The 6,978-nt window shown below is 39.2% G+C and overlaps 1 long non-coding RNA gene across 1 annotated transcript; it reads right to left on the bottom strand.

The window, feature by feature from the left end:
- Positions 1–4,035: 4,035 nt before the first annotated feature.
- On the bottom strand, positions 4,036–6,459 carry LOC122355240. Its single transcript, XR_006252197.1, has 3 exons — positions 6,321–6,459; positions 6,090–6,233; positions 4,036–4,576 (listed from the first exon to the last, which is right to left on the bottom strand). It is a non-coding gene; the product is annotated as an uncharacterized LOC122355240 (long non-coding RNA).
- Positions 6,460–6,978: the final 519 nt, after the last annotated feature.

Here is a 6,978-nt window from a genome sequence, read left to right as displayed (position 1 = left end):
TGATTAGCTAATTTTGTTTTTATTTGGTTTTATGAGCCATTTCCTTTTTATGCTTGCTGGGTTTGACGTGCAGGATAGGACATTTTCAATCGACAGTGCTTCTGAAACTAAACTAACCGAGACTCATTTCAAGCAACAACTTCTTTTTTTTTTTTTTTTTTTTTTTTTTTTTTTTTTAGTTATTCTAATTTATTCAAATAATCTGATTGGCAGTGGAACTACGTTTTCTTTTCCAGATATTTATTCCTTACAAGTACCAAAAAGAATTGTTAATTGAACCACTAAGGGACTGGTATCAAAGCCAGATCGTTAAATTCTTTACAATTCCCATCCCTATTCTTGATCCTATGCTTGTGCATCTAAATGTCATAGTTTCATATTTATGTTTTATGAATATGAAGAATCATATTGCGAAATGATGAAAGATAAGGTGCTGTATTTTCAATTACCTATGAAAATTAGCATTTGAGGCATGAGCCTCATAACTAAACACATCTTTTTCTCTTTGGAATGAACTAAAATCCATCATACGAAATAGTATAAATATTTGTCATCTTTTGGTGGCCTAAAAATAGGGCTATTCAGTGGAAATGGCAACATTCATCTAACAGAGATTTATATCCGGTTGATGAACAGATTTTGCATATCAATGCAGGCATCAGAGATTGAAATCCATTCCGTTTTACAGATAGCTTTTTGATGCCTTTCCATTATGAGGATGTCACCCTAAGGTCGAATGAAAATGCCATCCCAGTCTAAGCCGGGCAGTTTGCTGATGGCTCAGAGCCCACTCTAAGATGGTGAAATATCCCCTCATAGGTTAACCACAGTCTCCAAAATGATAACAGAGAAGCAGACGCTGCCAGTGTTTTGTAATAGATGCTCCTTCATTGTATGCTGCATGTTAATAAGCACTAAGATTTGCATTTTGGAGGGATGGTTGTGTAAACAGTCCAAATTGAAATTCAGATCCCACTCCCATGCTTACGAGTTTGCAATAACTACTGCGGTTGAATCGACATCGCCTTAAAAATATTTCTTCGGTCTCAAAAACTAAACGATGCATCATTGTTGTTTTGCTTCATTCTGTATTTAAAAAATTATGTTGTAGTCTTTATTCCTTTTTATCTTTTAGGTTAAGTAAAAGCAAAAAAGGATTTAAGCTGTCTTTCTGTTGGTAATGGTACAAGAGAATACAATGCTATTCAATGTGATTCTTCACCACCTGACTTAGAGATGAGAAAAACCCAAGGTCGCAACTTCAGCCATTTCAATAGTTTTACCTGCGTTTCCTTGGGAACACTTTTTTACACTTAATCAACCTGTACAATGGTTCACTCTGCCTAAGCAGCGAGTCCCTGATTGCTTTTGTTGCATGGCAGCACAATCTTCTTCCCTGAACAAACCCACATCTCCAGTCTCGTTAAAAAACTACAAATAGGCCTGACTTATGTAGACCCTCGCTTTAGTGAGAGTGTGATAGGGTAAGAATCACTTCTCTTTTTTTTTAATGAATGCTAAACAATCCATTTGTTCTTGCGTGGGATTAGAAAGTAAATATTTTATTTTTAAAAAAATCGCTTTGTGTGTAGCAGGGCATCTGTAATCAAAGACATTTCTGTATTAACCTTCATCTGTCCGTGTCTCCATTCCATCATTGCTCATAAAGACAGCTCTAAATGAATCAGCATTTGGAACAAATGGTTTGGGTGAATGATTCAATGACTACTCATAAACCATTCACTTGCTTGCTTTTGTATGTAAAAGAGCGGTTTGTCCAAATTAGTAGTATCTAGGATTAAAAATCCCATGAGGCCACTAGAGGATTTGTAAAAAGCAGATGCTCTGAATGATGCAGCGGACACTACCATTGCACATGACCATGACAATGTGGTCTACTGCACACAATCATGCATCATTTTTAAAGGTACAGTGTAATGTTTGGCCCTCTGGCTGTTAGCGGATGAAACTGCATGTGTCTTGAGGAAGTAAATTGTTTTGGTTATGCTTTGGCTCTGTGCATAAGAATGTGATTAACAACTACAAGGAAATATCTTACCTTTGAGTAAAAAATAAGCTATTTTCTTTCAAACGTTTTTTGGACTTTCCCTTTTTATTTGCAAGCTCTGCTTTTCTTTGTTTTTACAAAAGGTAAGTTCCCCATCCTAACTTCAATTGAGCTTCACGTGCCACACATAGCCTACACCGGAGCTACCTCTCTGGATGCAGCCTATTGTTTTATTATTTAAATTTTGGTAATTTTTAAACTAAATTGCATACCGTCTTTATGAACTTCAAAAGAAGCGTCCAGAAAGCAAAGAAAGAAAAGAAATTGTTCTTAAATGATTTAGTGTTTGTACAAATTGTTTCGGTGAATATTCTAAGAATAAGAATTCAATTGATTCTAGAAAACTTTGAACGCTTCTGACGTAAGAGATGATAAAGCTTGCGCAATGAGCTGCTTCTGCGTTTTTACGTGACTCTTTCAGTTCGGCTGACTCTGACCCACTGACATAGACATAGACTGTGAGCACACCGCTGCACGCTCACTTCCTCTGCAGCACGCTGCGCGATGGCTTCTAATTGTGGAGTAATGGTCTAAAAAGAGATGTCCAGTCCTGGAAATGAGACAGGAAAACGGCCCGAGAAGAGGAAACAGACAGTTGGACCTATCAGCACATAATGAGATAATCAAACTATTGTCTTTTTTCGTGTTATCTGGCATTTCAGATGGCGTGGCCTGACGTAGCGCCGCGCTGCTCTGGGATCAGTGATGTGGGAAATGCATTAACCCTGCGCTCTCTGGCCGAGGGAGAGGAGCAGTCCCACGGGACAGTGGCGCTGGCTTCTGCCAATGTTATTTCCCGGACAGATTGCACACTTATTGCATTTTGACCTGTTTGGCAGCCCGGTATTGATTTTTGAAGCATTACAGCAATATGAGGATGAAAGCGTTTCTCCGAGGGAAGGCTGCAATAAGCTTGTTTGCTACCTCTTCTCACTTCTTTTGGCTTCGTTGTTTTTGTGTGTTCGCTGCTAGTCGATAAAATAAATTCTATGAAAGTCTCGGAAATACCGCCCGGCACGTGGCTTCCTCTTTGGAACGTTAATCAAATAAAGAACGATCTCATTTCCATAACGCATCGTGTCTCTGCTCCATGTTGTTCATGGGCTGTAACCTGTTGCTTGTCAACGCCTACTCCACTGCCTTTCCCATCATCCTTCTTTGATTCGGTGTGTCTTAGATTGGATGTTAGCCACAGGATGAACAAATGGTGTCTGTCTCCATGGAGCATTAGCTGGTCTTTAGCATGTATTATTGATTTGACTGCCCTAATAACTGTCTCCGCTGTCAGAAACCACATAGTAATGTGGGCAGACAAAGTGCTTAGAAAACATTTCAGGCATTACCTTGGCTGTGAATGTCATTTTTGTGGACATATTGTAACGGTCTCATTTTTTAAACTGCGGTAGCAGTATATTTTCACTTCTAAAATATACAGTGACAGATAACCTAAACCCTATTTAGAGTTTGTTCAAGAACTTTGCTTGAATGATGTTTACTTTCACACGGTCCTTGTATTTAAAAAGCGTAATACTTTACAATTGTTTGTTTTTTAGTGTGCGCAAGCTTTCTGAAATGCGCAATGACAGAAAACACAAAACATACTCTGATTTTAAAGAACAACCTAGTAAAGATTAAAACGTTTCTATCTATAGGCCTACTGCGTATCCGTTTAAAGAGCATTCTGGTCTAATGTTGTTTTCTTTTTGGCTCACCATTTAATCAGAGTTTTGATAAAAGTTATAATATCGTTCAATCTGTGCGACAAGATATATTGATGCTAATAAACAGTGTTGTTCTTACGCTAGCCAGATTCACGTCGCCAAAGATTTAAAGGATTGGTTCATGCCAAAATGAAATTCCATCTTTATTTACTCATCTTCATGTCATTCCCAACTTGCACAACTCTCTGTGGAACACACACATTATATTCTAAAGAAGCTTTCAACTGTTTTGGTCCATACAATAAAGTCATTTGGGTCCGACTTTCATTTTTGTAGACAAAAAAAAAAAATGAGGCATGTTTTTAAAGTATTTTCTTTTGTGTTCCTTCACCTTTACTCATGTCATCTCATGTTTATTTATTCATTTATTTTTAACTTCAAACAAATCAAACCACAAAGATATCCATGAGATTGGGTTGACACGATCAGTGGCACCACTAGGGTGTTGGGGTCCCTTGCGGTGCACTGGATGCGATTAAGCTATCAACATCAATTTAGTTTTCTTTTTATCATAAAGTGTAATGTTTCACCTGAGTTTGCCTGACACCTCTATCCTTGCCTGACCAGAATGCATCCCAGTCCTACAAGGCCTTGCACATGCTTCTCACTTGAAGCTCAATTCATCTGTACACATTTGCTTAGATATTTGATTAAATAGACAGATGGTGGTGTGGTATTTGAGTATGAAGGATTGCAGCTTCTTTCAAAGACTTCCACTTAATTGCAGTAAAAGAGAAGAGCAAAGTCACGTCACGCCAGCGCTCAAGGTTATCCCTTTATCCAACATCTGAAAGCAGCGGAAAAAAAAAAAGTTCTCTTTTAATTAATTTATATATTTATTTTTTGACACCTGAGTCAAATAATTTAAAAAGATGAGAAATGTTCTAACAGGTCAAATCAGGGCAAGTAACATAGTTGAATTATAGTAAATGAAATCAAAGCGTGGAAGATAAAGCTATCAATTTAAAGGGATGCATATAATGCAACGAATGCCATTAAAAAAAGAAAGTGCTAAAGGCATGGAGGAGTGACAGCTGTGAGTGCTGTGAAAATGTGTGGGAGGTTTAAAACAATAGATCTGAATCAGTGATGGATTTGTCAAGTTCATTGAGCTGGAACATTAGCAATGTAACAATTTGAGTAATCAACAACAAAAAAAAAAGTTCCCTAGACGTCATTGCCCAACAACTAACCCTCAAAAACTAATAGATAATATGTACATATGAACAAGTTTTATCCGTTAGATCCATGCCGATGACGTAGACCTCAAGGCAAGAGAAGGATGATGTGCTTAGACTACATCTAACAGGCGGAGATTAATTAAAAGTCGTGACCCATTTCAGACATGTAGGTGGAGCAAAAGACCCGAAAAATAACAACATTACTTTACACAAATGATTCATTATTCTTGTGCAAATGCACTTGGTGCAATTCATTATCTCTATTCTCCATCATTTTGGCTCGTCCTAAATAGATGCCGGTGCCCTTTGCTTGTCTTGTTCCGGTCAGAAACTCTTATAAATTCAGCTCATCGTTGCTATTTGTTCAGTTGCTGACAGGGACCTTCCCGCCCCAATGTAATCTCACCTCATTAACATTTTAGGTGACAAGACCGCCATGGCCCTTATCAAGAATTCATGAGTAAGGCTTATGGCCATATTAACATTTTAGAGCCAATAATTTACAGTCCTCTGTATGTCTGTTTGGGGTGTGTGAGGGAGAGAATGAGAAACTCTTGCTTTGTTAGTTCACGAACGCAGCGGGTGAACAAAAGGCAAGTAAATTTCACACACACAACGGTCTCCTCAAGGAGTACAGTACTTCCTCAAGTAGGACTAGAAAGGTTACCTGGAGTGTAGCGCTAATTAGATTCAACTTAACACATCTAGGAAGCTTCTGTGCAAAAAACGTTGCATTTTATCCTAATTAAAGCAACGAGATGCAACTCTCAGGCTCCTCGAAGACAGAGCAAAACCCCAAAGAACACGAGGCAGCGTTCTGCCCTTTGTTCGCACGGAGTGAGATGCTATCCATTACCTAGCCATAAACAGCGTGAGAGACTCCGTCTCAGCGCCTCCCGTTGACACCCGCCTGCCTGAGAGGGGGCGTAGTGCTGAGAGGAGGATTTTCACACAAACAACAGAGACTAAAGACAAAGCGGCGCGGAACAAAAAAACACGTCGAGGTGGTGGTGTGGGCACAGACTGGTGCCGCAGAAGTGTGCGAGCACGGTCGGTCTGTGGGCCAATCTGTGGCGCCCAGTCCTGGCAGGGAAGGAGCAGCCTCGCGCGGTGACTCACCTTCTCTGTCAGGACAGCGGCATTATGCTGCGGTGATCACACCCGCCAATTACAGCGAACTCGCCTCACTTTCTTCACCGTGACATACACTGTCGGCCGCACACGGGCCAGAGGTGCTTCGCGTGCCGCCAGCCTCGGTACAACCTGATCAGACACAAATTGGACAGTCGCAGCTTTAGTGAGCCCACAAGAAGGTGTTTTGTTCCAGATGCGCAAACGCGGGTCACTCACCGACGCCTTCTACAATCCATCATCCCAGCACGACGCGTCTTAACCCGTGATATTTGCGGTCGATTTATACGTAGTATTAAAAAAAAAAACTAATTAAGATGCCAGGTGCGTCTCTGAGTAAACCCCAGAAATGGCAGCGTGGATTAAACACCTGACGTATTAGCCAGGAAGTTGTCAAAAGCTCCTCCTAAGGTTTTCTCCTTGTATGCCGGTTGTTTCGAAAGCAGATTTGCCTCAATATGTACAGATGGTATAGGGCCAAAGAGAAAACAGCGCATTACAAAATGTAAAATGTGAATAGAATCTAAAATAAACCATTGACAATTTTAATATTACGTTCTGTGCGTTTAAACGTTTGTTTTTGTATGTTTTAGTGCATAACACACACACACACACACACACACACACACACACACACACACACATATATATATATATATATATATATATATATATATATATATATATATATATATATATATATATATATATATATATATATATAATAAATGTTATAAACAGTCTTTTCTTTCTTTAAATGCTGTGTTTGTGGCTAATTCTGTTCAGCTTGATGTTAAGTTCATATACCTAGCCTATGTATTATGCTATTTTTATCCCTGAGTGATCACATGCATCTTGAGTCGTTTTTAACCACGCA

This window comes from Puntigrus tetrazona, chromosome 2, assembly GCF_018831695.1.
Source record: "Puntigrus tetrazona isolate hp1 chromosome 2, ASM1883169v1, whole genome shotgun sequence".
Classification (NCBI taxonomy): Eukaryota; Metazoa; Chordata; class Actinopteri; order Cypriniformes; family Cyprinidae; genus Puntigrus; species Puntigrus tetrazona.
The sequence above is the reverse complement of the archived record's forward strand: the minus strand, read 5'-3'. Positions and strand labels throughout refer to the sequence as shown.